Genomic DNA, 12,471 nt, shown 5'->3' with positions numbered 1-12,471 from the left:
AATAACGCACGCGGGGCAACGGAGTGACGCACGCGGGGCAACGGAGTGATGCACGTGGGGCAATGGAGAGACACACATGGGGCACCAGAGTAACGCACGCGGGGGCACCAGAGTGACACACGCGGGGCACGGAGTAACGCACGCGGGGCAACACACTGACGCACGCGGGGCAACGGAGTGACGCACGTGGGGCAATGGAGAGACACACATGGGGCACCGGAGTAACGCACGCGGGGGCACCAGAGTGACACACGCGGGGCATGGAGTAACGCACGCGGTTCGCCGGAGTAACGCGTGCGGGGGCACCGGAGTAACGCACGCGGGGCGCCGGAGTAACGCGCACGAGGCACAGAGTAACACACGCGGGCACAGAGTGACACACGCGGGGCGCCGGAGTAACGCACGCGGGGCACCGGAGTAACGCACGCGGGGGTAACGCGTGCAGGGCAACTGAGTAACGCAGGGCATGGAGTAATGAACACGGGGCACTGAGTAACAGACACGGGGGACCTGAGTAATGAACACAGGGGAACTGAGTAATGAACACAGGGGAGCTGAGCAATGAATTCGGGGGAACTGAGTAGCATTAAACACCGGAACTGAGTAACACGTGGCAACTGAGTAACAGACACCTGACCACTGCATAATGCAGGGCAACTGAGTGACAAACACAGGGCAACTACGTAATGTGGGGCCACTGAGTAACACAGGGCCCAGCTTGGGCCTGCCTCAGTGCCTCCTGCTCTGGGAGCTTAGTTTTTAACTAAGCATTAAAGTGCAGTTTAACCTGCATTTCACAAAATTATCTTTAAAAGGTTGAAAGGGACATTTTTCTCCAGAACTCTAAATGAAAATGAAATGCACATCCCCAGAATGAGTATGAATTGTATTGTGTTGTGTATACACAATGGAAATGCCATACTACAGGTAAAATGTATGTTTAGGTTATTTTATGCTTGTTGTGAACTGTCACTGATTCAGAGCAGACAATCTTTCGTATGCCAGAAACAAGAATTTCTTCGTAATACCAATTCCTAGACTAGAGTTTGGAAATGTAATCTCTGCTCCTATAGAATGCAACAATTTAAATAATAATTTCTTAAAAGGTAAACAATCTGTTAGCGTTGTTTTCGAGTAGGGTGTTGACACCAGAAGAGAAGAGCACCAATTTACAAGTGTTGGAATGACTAAATTGCTATATTGGGAAGACAGGAGTGTTGGGTAAATCCAGAAATCTGATTGTCTGAAATGCTTGTAGCTATGAATTAGAAAAGGAACGTAGTTTGTGTTTTAAAAGTGATTTTTCTTTTAGATTTGAAGAATAGATTTGACACTTGTTATATCTGGCAGGTAAATGTTGAAACAGTGGAGACTCAATACTGTTAATATGGGTACACAATGTTAATCTCATGCTTTTCATCTGTAAACATTATCTGTAGGCATAATGTTCTTTTCTAAAGATACCTCAGGATGATTCATTGAGCATATTGAGGGAACAAATGTGTGATACAGATATTTGTTCCCTTTTTGGGAGGCTGAAATTCCTTTCTGTTCTCTAAGTCATAGCAGTTAACACAATCTAAAGCTGTTCTAATGAGACTGTTTACTTTGTCTTCTTTTATTGTCCTTAGGATAATGTAGTGTAGGGACTAAAATAATCATGCATGTCAGATTTTTTTTTAAAATCTCACAGATATTGTACTTTTGGTATTTCTCTTTGTTTATTAGAAGTTTACAGATGCTTTATTAAAGTCAAGTTGTGTTTCAGGCCTTACACCAGAGAAAGATGCTATGAAAGTTTTACTCAAAATGCAGTCAAATACAGCCTTAATTCTTGAACCTCTCTGGAAGTGCTTTACACATGGGTTGGATAGTGAGATTTCTTCAGCTCTGGTTAGCTTGGAATGTAAAGCTTTGGTACATTGCTGTAGCAGATTTCTCTTGCAATGTCTGTTCTAGGGTGGGTCAGGGTTTGTAACTGGCTGGAAGTTTTATACAGGAAAGCATCCACCTTTAATGGTTGGACTTAATGATCTCGAAAGGCTTTTCCAACATAAATCACTCTATGATGCTATCCAGAGCACGTGGCAGGATGCAGATGTGGTGAATGGCATCCTGTATTAGTCCAAAAGATTTCTGTGGGTTTGTCCCAAGAATGCTTTCCAATGAATCTCTGGTGTGAAACAACATGATTTTAAGTCAATGGTGTTAAATTCTTAGACTCTTGAAGCAAAATTGTGATGATCTTTTCTATTTCAGAAATAATCATGGTTTTAGGGGTATATAATGTACAATAGGTGGAAAAGAATAATACATAACCTGCCCCACTGACTTGAGAAAGTCAGAAAGCAGCTATTGAAATACGACAGTAAGGGAAAGTGTCATATAATTTGCTGCAGAACGCAGTGAATGCACAAGGTGGCAAAGACAAGGAAGCAGAAAAGAAAAAATGCAAAAGATTTAAGGGCATGAGGTTACATAACAGGAGGGAATGACAAGATTTTAGTTTCTTATACAGCTCTTCTTATATGAATGGAAACACTCTCACTGAGTACAGTTTATGGCTATTACTGAGACTGTGTTAAATAAGTTCTTCAATGAGAGGATTACCAGATGTCAGTTACTTTATTTCACAGCTCTAACTCGCTGAAGAAGAGATGGTAGATACAGGAAACAGTGCTGATTTATCAGTGTCTTTTTGGCTCTTCTATTAGTAGTTTCAACAAGCCGGGCCTGGGAATTGAATGAGCTGTAAAGATGATGACAGCCATTTGTTATCATAGCACAATTTAAGCACAATTTACTTTTCCTCTCCTTGGGAACACTGTTGTACTCCACGGGCAAGTGCTCTGTCTGTGAAATACTTCGTGGGTGTTTGTGTGTATGCCCTCCTGGCTTGTGCCTGTGCTAAGTGAGCTCCAGAGCCTCTGTGCCACAGCTTGTACGTGAGAGTGGAAACTTTTCCTTGCCCACAATCCACCCAGGGCGTGCTTTGCTCTGGCTTTGTGCTCCTGGTGTGTGGCTCCCAAGCTCGGCCTCCCCGCTGCCATTTCAGCCCTCGGCACTCCCTCTAAAAAGCTGTGCTGCTCAGCTGCTCCAAAGGGTTTGTTTTCCTGGAGATGGGTCTCCTGTTTCTTGCTGGCACATTGGCTTGATCACTTGCCCTAAGGCTTCTTCCTGTCTGAGTGTTGCCAGTGGGAGCTGCATTGCTTGAGGGACACCTCATCCAGTACGTGGCACCTCCTCTGGCAGCTGCTTAGCCAGGAAGCTGCCCTGATGGCACCCAGCCTCTCTTTGACTGGTGTTGATGCTGGGTGTGCCCTGCCTGGTAAATGTTGAGCTTCAACAGGGCCATTTCCAAGGACTTGGGTGCCTGAATTCTGTGTAAGTTCTGCATTGTCAGTTCTTTTGAAGCTGGGCCTCGCTGCTTGAACTGGAATGAGGGACTTGTCTTTACAAACTATGGGTCTGCTGGTAGATAGAACTAGCAGTGAGATATAAAAGAAATAATGGGAAGGATTCCACTGATTGATGAATGGAATGGCAGACTTGTCCTTACAAACTGTAGGTCTGCTGATAAATTGGATACTGAGAGATGAAAGAAACAGTGGGAAGAACCATAAATTCCATAGGAATTCCACTGATTGACATAAGGAAAACAAAAAGGAGGGGGTTATACATTAGAAGGAGGTCTCAGGTATTAGACATTTCAGGAAGTTGGTACCTCTGAAGTACCTCAGGCAATGGGAAGAGAGACGGACATGTGACTGGGAAATGAGGATGAAAAGGAGGCTGTGTGCTCCAAAATTTTGAGAGACACCAGGGAAAATGCCCCATGGCCTCTCCCTGTATTTGAATAAAGTTACAGGACTCCTCTGTCTCATTTTTGGACATAAACCTCTGGTGTTTGTGGATTAATTTTCCTGACAAACTGTATGAGAGTTTAGGATTTATTAGCCCTTACATTTGAAAGAGTATAAGGAATATAGCTTTTGTGGTTCTTAAATTTGTTTTTTTTTTATATTTTCATCAATTATTTAAAGTGTCTAATAAGCCTTAGAGGCATTGAAGATTAAGAGCTTCTTGGTGTCAGTGAGATAAATTTTTAAAAATCATTTTTAAAAAGAGTTTTTAATGCAAGCTTGGAGAAACATCTTTTCAGAAGATACTTGCTTTTATGTGAGTGTCTGTTTTTCACAGACGTTTAATCACAGTGAGTGGTACAATGGAAGGTGAAGCAAAATGTCCTCCACAAGAATCTAAAAGTTTTTCTGTTCGCAGAGTAATTCAGACACACAGTAAATTGCAAATATATTTATAATTCTTCTGAACAGCAGCATTTTTTTCTGAATTGTTCCAAAAATTCTTTAAAGTTATTTGTCTACTGTTGTTAACCTTTCGGAATTTTACTCATAGACATAGGTTGTTAGGGGATATATTTGTGTTTTAGGACATCCAGTAACAGGAATTACTGCTGTGGGTTTGGATATCTTATCAATGGCACAATTATACTGTCATGTGGACAATAATGGAATAATGTATCCATTGGAGCAATCATATTGTTCTGGTAATAAGCACTTGCTTTTTCCTAGTGACAAGCTCTTGTCTCTTCATCCTTTACAATGAAAAGTTGCTGAACTCAGTGGAGTGCAGCAATATGAGCGCCATGCTCCGTGGGTTGTGGTTTTACTCAGTCACAGTAAGGACATTCCCTTCCCGGGGTCACAAGGGGTGATGGAGCTGTGATGAGCCGCAGTGCAAGTGGCCGTTGTGAGCAGCACTAGGTGGTTGCAGGTGCTGCTGTGTCTGCCATCATTAAACAGGGAGATGTGCCTGAACAATTATTCTGCATCCTGCTCTGCCTTTCAGTAAACATCATTCCTGGATTGTTAGGGCTGGTAAAGAAAGGTCAGATACACTGGCATGAGAGCTGCTTTCTTGAACTGAAATCCCCTTACTGTTTGAACGTTGTTTCGTGATCTTTGAGCTTCATTAGTTTTAGTTGATAGTTTCTTAGCTTATTATGGCTATAGGTTGGAGATACATATATGTGTGTGTGTATATATATGTGGGTCAGTGTCTTGTTTTGATTTTTCGGTTCTGATTTCACTTCCTTCTTGTGTATTCTAAAAATGTTTGTTTCTTAACTGGGTTTTTGTGTCATGATTACCTAGATGTTTGGGTCAGACATGGGTAATTTAGTCTGGATGCGCCTCTGGCTCTTGTGCTACAGGTGGTGGCAGCTGCTGTGTCCTGCTGTCCCACAGCTGTGCTGTGTGTGTGGCAGGGAGCAGAGCCAAACCAGCCCTTCTTCTCACACCAGCCGTCCTTCCATTTAAAAAATGTGAGGAGAATAATGATACATTTTACCTTGAGGCAGATCAGGAAGTGAACTGAAGTTGCCCACCTTGTACATATTTGTATTACTGCTAATCCAGCCCTGGCCATCCCTACAGCCTAAGGACAGGCCAGCTGAGGCTGAGCAGGAATGTTGTGTGCTCTGTGGCAGAGCTCAGGAATGATTGGGTGTGCCCTGTATTGCATGTAGGGCATACCTGAACCTTGCTGGGAATGCAACTCCTGGAGCTTTATGAAACTGGCTTCCCTCACGGCTCCCAAGCCTTGTCCTTCACCACCAGATAGTGTCCACAGCTTCTGGGAATGAGACCTGTTTGGATCTGAGCACATCAGCTGAAGTGCAGTGAGGGTGAGATGAGGAGCCACGATCCCTGACAGCAGAGAGGCAGCAGGGACAGGGAGTGAGCTGCACTGGGTGAGCCCTTAAGGAAAAGGTGGGCAGTGCAGAGCCTGTATAGCCATGGGGAAGGTCCACTTCTGGGAGAGGGGACACGGTGGATAGCTGACACATGGGCTGTTGTGTCTCTTTAGGTTTCAGACTCTGACTGGTCACTTACTGGAACCTGAGCATTGCAAATTCAAAACCAGAAAATGGGTGGAAAACCAGGAGGTTTTTTTTTTTTATTGGTGGTGTGGTTCTGGGCCTTGCTCTTTGTCTCAGCTCTTAAATTTGGTTACTGTGGAGCGCTAATGCCTTGCTCTACTTCTGTATTGAGTAGTCTTCAATAAGAGCTTAAGGTCTGACCCACTGTCTGGATGTGGAGACTGTGATTGATAATGTTTTTTGTGGTGTTTTATTGCCATTCTTACTCTTGGAGAGTGGAGGGACGCATAGATGCCTCAAGCATACGGATATCTCAGCCTGGCGTTCCTTGTGCTTCATGGTTTCCCCGTGAGGAATTTTAACGCTTTCCTGGTTGCCAGTGGCACCTGAGGAGGTAAAAACAGGGGACTGTTTGACTTGTGCTTTATGGTTACTTCCACTTCCTTTCACAAGTATGCAACTAGCAAAGCTCTGTGTAGCTGCTCTCTGAAGAACTGACCCCAGACTTGGTAGACTCGACTGACACGGAGTTTGAAGAAATTCCTTGTTAAAGTCTTCAAGAACAGAATGGCTTCTGGCTATTCATGGAAGGGTTGAAATAACTGACTTCTTGAAATCCTTGTTTTTAAATCCATTTTTTATTTCTGAACAAATAAAAACCACTTTCATTTGTGCCTTTTTACAAAAAGAGTGGATTTGAACGCACTTACTTTACCGTCCTCTTCATACTTAACATCTTAAGAAAACTGGTGTTCCAGAGAAGTTTGAAATTGAGGTATGTCAAAATGTAAACTAGAAGAATTTCCATGTGTGGGTGGGAAGTGTCACTCAGTTCTTTTCTTCTTCATGGCTGTTTTTTTTTTTTTTTGGGTGACTTTATTGAGTATTATGTTTTTCAAAGAAGGATGTATTGCAGTAAAATTGGTGTGCCTATATGGCATATTATGCTGGCATTTATGCAAGAAAATATGTAGTTTTCATGATTTTGTTGTTCACATTGCCTGAGTAGTTGATTGAGTTGACTTTGAACACTCCTACAGAGGATTTTCTTCTGTTTTGTATGCAGTATGTGTAATTGAAAATCATTTTTTAAATGTTAACTTTCAGTGAACATTTTGCTTTATGGGGAAATTAGATATGAATTGTTAAGGAATAGGATCTTAAGTGTACTTAAAAGACAGAAGTAGTCTAGTGAATTCCCCAAATAGATTTACAGCTGAAAAATAAGCTGCAGTTACATGTACCTGATTGTCGATGCTCTTACAGACCTTGCAGTAATCTGGGATCTCTGCACGTGAGCTGGAGAAGGATAATGAAAGCTTTTCTTCCTTAAGCCCTGCTTTTCATGGAATGGTTCTGAGCTGAGCTATGTCAGGATTGATCAGCTCTGAGCTGGAGGCTTGCACTGGAGGAGTGTAGCGTGAGGAGCAGCTGGTGGCTCTGTGGGGATAATTCACTGCAAGAGTCAGGAATTTGTATTTAGTATACCTGGCTGCACTGAAAATATATTGGGTTGCTCAAGACTAAATTTTTTTCAAGAAACCTTCAATAATGCAGCATTTGCTCTCCCCAAGATGAAATAAATCCTTGATTATGGTAATAAACAAACATTAAAAATAACTAACTATTTGGTAACTCACCATCTACCTAGCTGTTTAGTTTATGAGAATTTTCCTGTTTTTAGAGATTATGGAAAATGGTTGTTACTACATAAGATTTTTCTCAACCGGTTTCCTGTTTTTTAGAGGATGTTAGACTGGTCATTTTCTGAAATGTCAAGGTGCCATTTCTGGGAATGCTACTGAAGTCTGCTGTTTCAGATGCATTTGTCATGGTTTTTATCCACTGGTATAATGCAGCTGATTTTTGTCATCCAGATATATTTGTAAATTTTATTCTGTTTTAGGTTGAAAGTTACTTTTTGTTTATGTATCAGTTCTAATTAAAAAGATCAATCAGAATTAGATAGTTCAGGGAACTCTTCATAGAATGTTGGTGTTGTAAGCCCATGGAAAACCCAAACCAACCTGGCTGGAGTTGACTCTGCTTTAAGCAGCAGGTTGGAATGGATAATGTCCAGACATTGCTGTTGTCTTCAATCTGTGGAGTCTGATGCTAAACATTTGAATAAATTCCAGTGTTCATGCAATGTCCTGGATGACCCAGCCAGCTCCTTTTAATATATATTAAAATCCCATTATTTACTGATGGAAGATTGAAAGATGTTCAGGTAATGAAGCCAGGACAAGAAATTACATAAAGTAGTTAAAGGAAAGTTTCTTTCATTTGAATAATCTCTGGTAATTTTCAGATGATGAAAGAAGAGTAGTTACTGTGTTAAGTTCTGTTGTAATGAATCCTTTCTATAAAAAAACACCCTGTAGAAGTCGTTTGGGAAGGGGTTGATTAGAAGCTCTCCCTAAGAATTTCATCACATGACTGTTGAGATCTATTGCATGGCTGAAACCAAATGCTTTCCCTGTAGTTACTTGGATTCAGGATATTGTGTGCCAGCGCCTATGAGATGCTGCACGTCTTAATTTATAGCACCAGGAGTGACTTCTCTTTGACAGAAGTGGAGATACCTGCATAGTTGTCAGCTGACTTTTGGACTTAATTTCTTGCCTAGCTTCTCTTGATAGTTTTTTATGAAGAACCAACATCAGAGCTTTATAAGAAATAGCTTATGGACACTTTTCATGAAGTCAGTGCTGTATCATATTGCAGAAAAATTGTAATTCTTGATCTTATTTGTTCAGCCAGATCTTAAAACAGTGAGTTAAAGGAGATCGGGAACTTGAAGATCTAAATCCCAATTGCACATTTCCATCTTCTTTCTGAAAAGAAAACCAAAACAAGACTTAAAAACCAAAACAACATCTTTGTCTTTGGTCACAAACAGCATTTATAGGCACTTCCCTCTTATTTTAACTTTCCTTTTAGTGAATTCTTTTCCAGTTGTTGTTTGTTGTTCACGCCTGACGTGCTACTCTTCTTTCCTTAATTAAGTAAAATAAAAAGGAAGATTATAATTTTGTGTAATTGCATTTGTGACCAGTGTGTATGATCAGAAGGCTGGCTAAGTAAACAATTGAACCAACCCCCAAGTGGGATGGTTCATATTAATCATATTAATAAAAAAAGATGTGCTTTAGTCCTTTCAAGAACTGCTTTTCATGGTTGTTTTCTAAGCCTGTATAGCAAATTGGCACATTTTCTTTCTCTTTGAATATGCAAAGAAAATAATGTCTTAAGTCAGAGAGCTGCAGTGCTTAGTAGAATACATTAAATAAATTATTCTAATTGCTATATTTACTGGAAAATCCTTACTATCTTAGGTTATTCTAATTGTCTTTAACCATTGTTTCATTATCAGGAGAAAAAACAAAGGAAATGTATGCAAAGATGGAAAGAAATGATAAGTCAGCTACTTGACTAGGAGCTGTACTCAGGAATAATCTAGGATTATCTTTTCTATCAAGTAGCGATGTTTCTAATTTTTTTAAACCCTGATATTGTAGGGGAGTAATTATCAGTCTGTAGAAGAAGATAAGGAATCCCTCCCTTCATTTTCTTGAATATATTTAGCTCTTTGCAGGAGAAATGAAGAATAATAATATTTTTTATTCCATGTAAATAAGAGAAAGTAAGAAATATAATAATTACATACATCCTGGCATCAGTTAATGGAAAAAAAACCAAACTTGGAGCCCGGGGTAATTTTTTTCTTTGGGAACTTGGTTTGTGCTTCTTTTCTGCTTAATACAGCAAAAGAGCACAGTATTGTTAAGGTGCCTTTACTGATTGTGCACCTGCACACATGGACAGTGCACACCGGAGAGAGCAGATGCGCGTGAGCCAGAACCATTTTGGTTTTACAGTGCTAGTTCTGTCTATTGCTTGCAGTAATAAGGCAGTGAAATAGGGGAAAACTTTGCGAAGTTTCTGTGGAAAGTGTGAACTGAAGGAGTCCAAACAATGAGTAGGTAAAGGAAATGGGGAATGCCTGTGACTGCTCGTAGCTCTTTCCTCAGGAGGTGTTTGGGATGTGTCCCACAGCTGGCAAGGAAATGGAGGTTTTATTGCTTAGCTTTCAAGTAATCAGAAAAACTTGTTTCTAATTTGAAAAACAAGAAGCCTGCTAATATTTTGAATTTTGTCAGCCACCTCCTGTGTTCAACTGTACAGCTGCACATTAAAGCAGGACTTTGAAATGCAATGCACTGGGATGTCGGAGGTGATGCTGGCAGATCCTGCCAGGGCTGGCCGCAGTTTTTACCTGTCCTCTCCTGAGCAGCTGGGGAGCAGCTGACCAGATTGTTGAGATGAACAATTATCCTGGATCCCAAGGGGAAAGCAGAGTGCTGTTGCATGTGAGTGAGCATGCAAAATCTGAACACAGCCTGGGTGAGGCTGCCAGCTCCTCAGGCTGTTTGGCTCCTGGTTTATTGTGATCCTTGGAACACCTGCCCCTCTCAGCTGTAAGAATGGAGTTTTTGTAGAGCAAGATTGCTCAGTGACTGGGACCTCCCTGTTCTTCCCAGAAGGACTGGGAACAGCAGATCTGAAACTTTCAGAGTTTGGTCCCAAGGCTGTCTTACAGAGCTGGCAGGGCATATGCCTGTGTTTTGTGAGATCTGTTGTGCTTTCTCTGTTTCCATGGAAGATTCTGCTTTTGATAAATTGGTAAAATTTAATAGAAGGAAGATTCCTCTTGAGAATCTCCAGCTATATTCCTGATTTCGGATGTTGTGCTTCAGATCTTGCTCTGTTTTTCAGTTTGTCTGTAGCATTGTCAATGTCATTTTAAATGTCTGATAGAATTATAAGCAAATAGTATGCCTTTTCTTTTCCTCATTCCATGTCTGGATGAAACGTGATTGGCAAAAGTTAGATATTAAAATTACTTGTTTGGCATTTATTTAGATGCAGATCTGGTAAAGCACTATTGCAGATCTATTACAACTATAGCTATTACAACTTAAGTAAAATAGGGAGGCTGAAAAATGATCAGGGGGAATGGGTTTAGATTTTTGTTTTGAGCACTAATTAAGGAAGGAAAGAAGTTTTATTTTGTTGTCCTCTAGCTTATTCTTGTAGTGAAGAGTCTGTGTATATCTGTGATAGAGATCTGTGGGCCAGTCTGTAAGTCTGGAATCATCCATTGCTGGCAAACAGCTAGAATATGGCACTGTCCCCATATTCCCTTTTGGTAAGGAAGTGAATGAAGTGGAGTAAATGAGCAGTGTCCTGGGATTGCTCTGTAACACAGTGCTGCTGAGGGACTCCTGGAAAGCACTGCTGGGAATGCCTCTGGGGGGCCTGGCTGCTGCAGAGACACAGATTGCTTTAGGTGGTTTCTTGGCCAGAGTGTCTCTTTGCTCCTTTGGCCAAATAACACATTCTGAGGCAAGAGTGATGCAGCAAGGCAGGGTCTGATCAGCAGGCTGATCAGCACCAAAGGCTTCTTTGCTCAGTTAGAAGAAGGAGGTAACCTGCAAATTTAATAATGAAGAAAAGGGTGGAAATCTGAGCAGCGGAAGTAATAGGAGGGAGAGTAAAGACCTTTCAAAAATACTTTTTCCTGCCTGCTTCAGGCTTCCTGTAAATAGTTAGCGGAAGAATTGATGTAGTCAATAAGGCAAAGTGAATATATGCCAGGAAGAGTCCAGGAATATTTAAGAAAGGAGTTTGTGAACCATTTGCCTTGATTGTAAAAATCAGTGAGGAATGAGTGTTTCCAGGTAATGAAAAAGCCAAATTTATCTTAACAGATAAATTCCTTTATCTAGGGAATTGTTAGGTCAGTCTCTCTAACTTGGATAACCGTGAAGAAGGTGCAGGAAATCCTTACATATTCATTTCCTAAAACTGCTCCAGATATGAAAGTGGTGCTGAGCCACAAGCATTTATTTTGAAAGTATGTTTTGTCAAATACATGTAGTTCTTTGACAGAATAGCTGGCTGAGGATTAAAAGGGAAGTTGCAAACTGCTATAATGTTATACACAGTGATGCACACTGAGAGGATGTTTTCATAGGCAAACTTGAGAAGCACAGTTGTTACATAATGAGGGAAAATACAGGTCACTCAAAAACAGCGTTCCTAGTGAATTGGTATTTGATCCATTGCAGGTCAATTTGGGATGGCTTCATGCTGTGTGATTCTGCAAGGACTGGCCTGGGACCCATGTTGTATGGTGTACCTTCATTAGTAATAAATGAAACTTCAACGGATTTTATAGGTCAATAAAAACATTAACCCTCTTTTTTTTTTTTTTTTTTTTTTTGTTTTGGTTTGGTTTTTTTGTTTGTTTGTTTGGCAAAATGGTCTGAAATCAGCAGATTGAAATGATAGGTTCAAAAAAATTATTCTTGGGAAGAAGTTCAGTGATAGATAAAAATGCAGGATTTGTGGCTTAACAGCAGCACTGCTCTGCAGCTCCCAATGCCGTGTGAAAATCAGAAATTAAATGAACTGTCAGTAGGCCTCAGCTCAGTAGGAAATTTTAGGCATCACAGCTTAAGAATAACAAGGACTGATAAAAGGAACAAAAATGAAGCAAGGAT

At 40.9% G+C, this 12,471-nt stretch overlaps 1 protein-coding gene across 7 annotated transcripts in view; it reads left to right on the top strand.

Moving 5' to 3' along the window:
* The window catches only part of CTNNA3 (catenin alpha 3), a 421,074-nt gene that overhangs the window by 85,520 nt on the left and 323,083 nt on the right, over positions 1-12,471 (top strand). The gene's annotated exons all lie outside the window — the stretch shown is intronic.

This window comes from Motacilla alba, chromosome 6, assembly GCF_015832195.1.
Source record: "Motacilla alba alba isolate MOTALB_02 chromosome 6, Motacilla_alba_V1.0_pri, whole genome shotgun sequence".
NCBI classification, from domain to species: Eukaryota; Metazoa; Chordata; class Aves; order Passeriformes; family Motacillidae; genus Motacilla; species Motacilla alba.
This window is presented reverse-complemented; position numbering and strand designations above follow the sequence as displayed.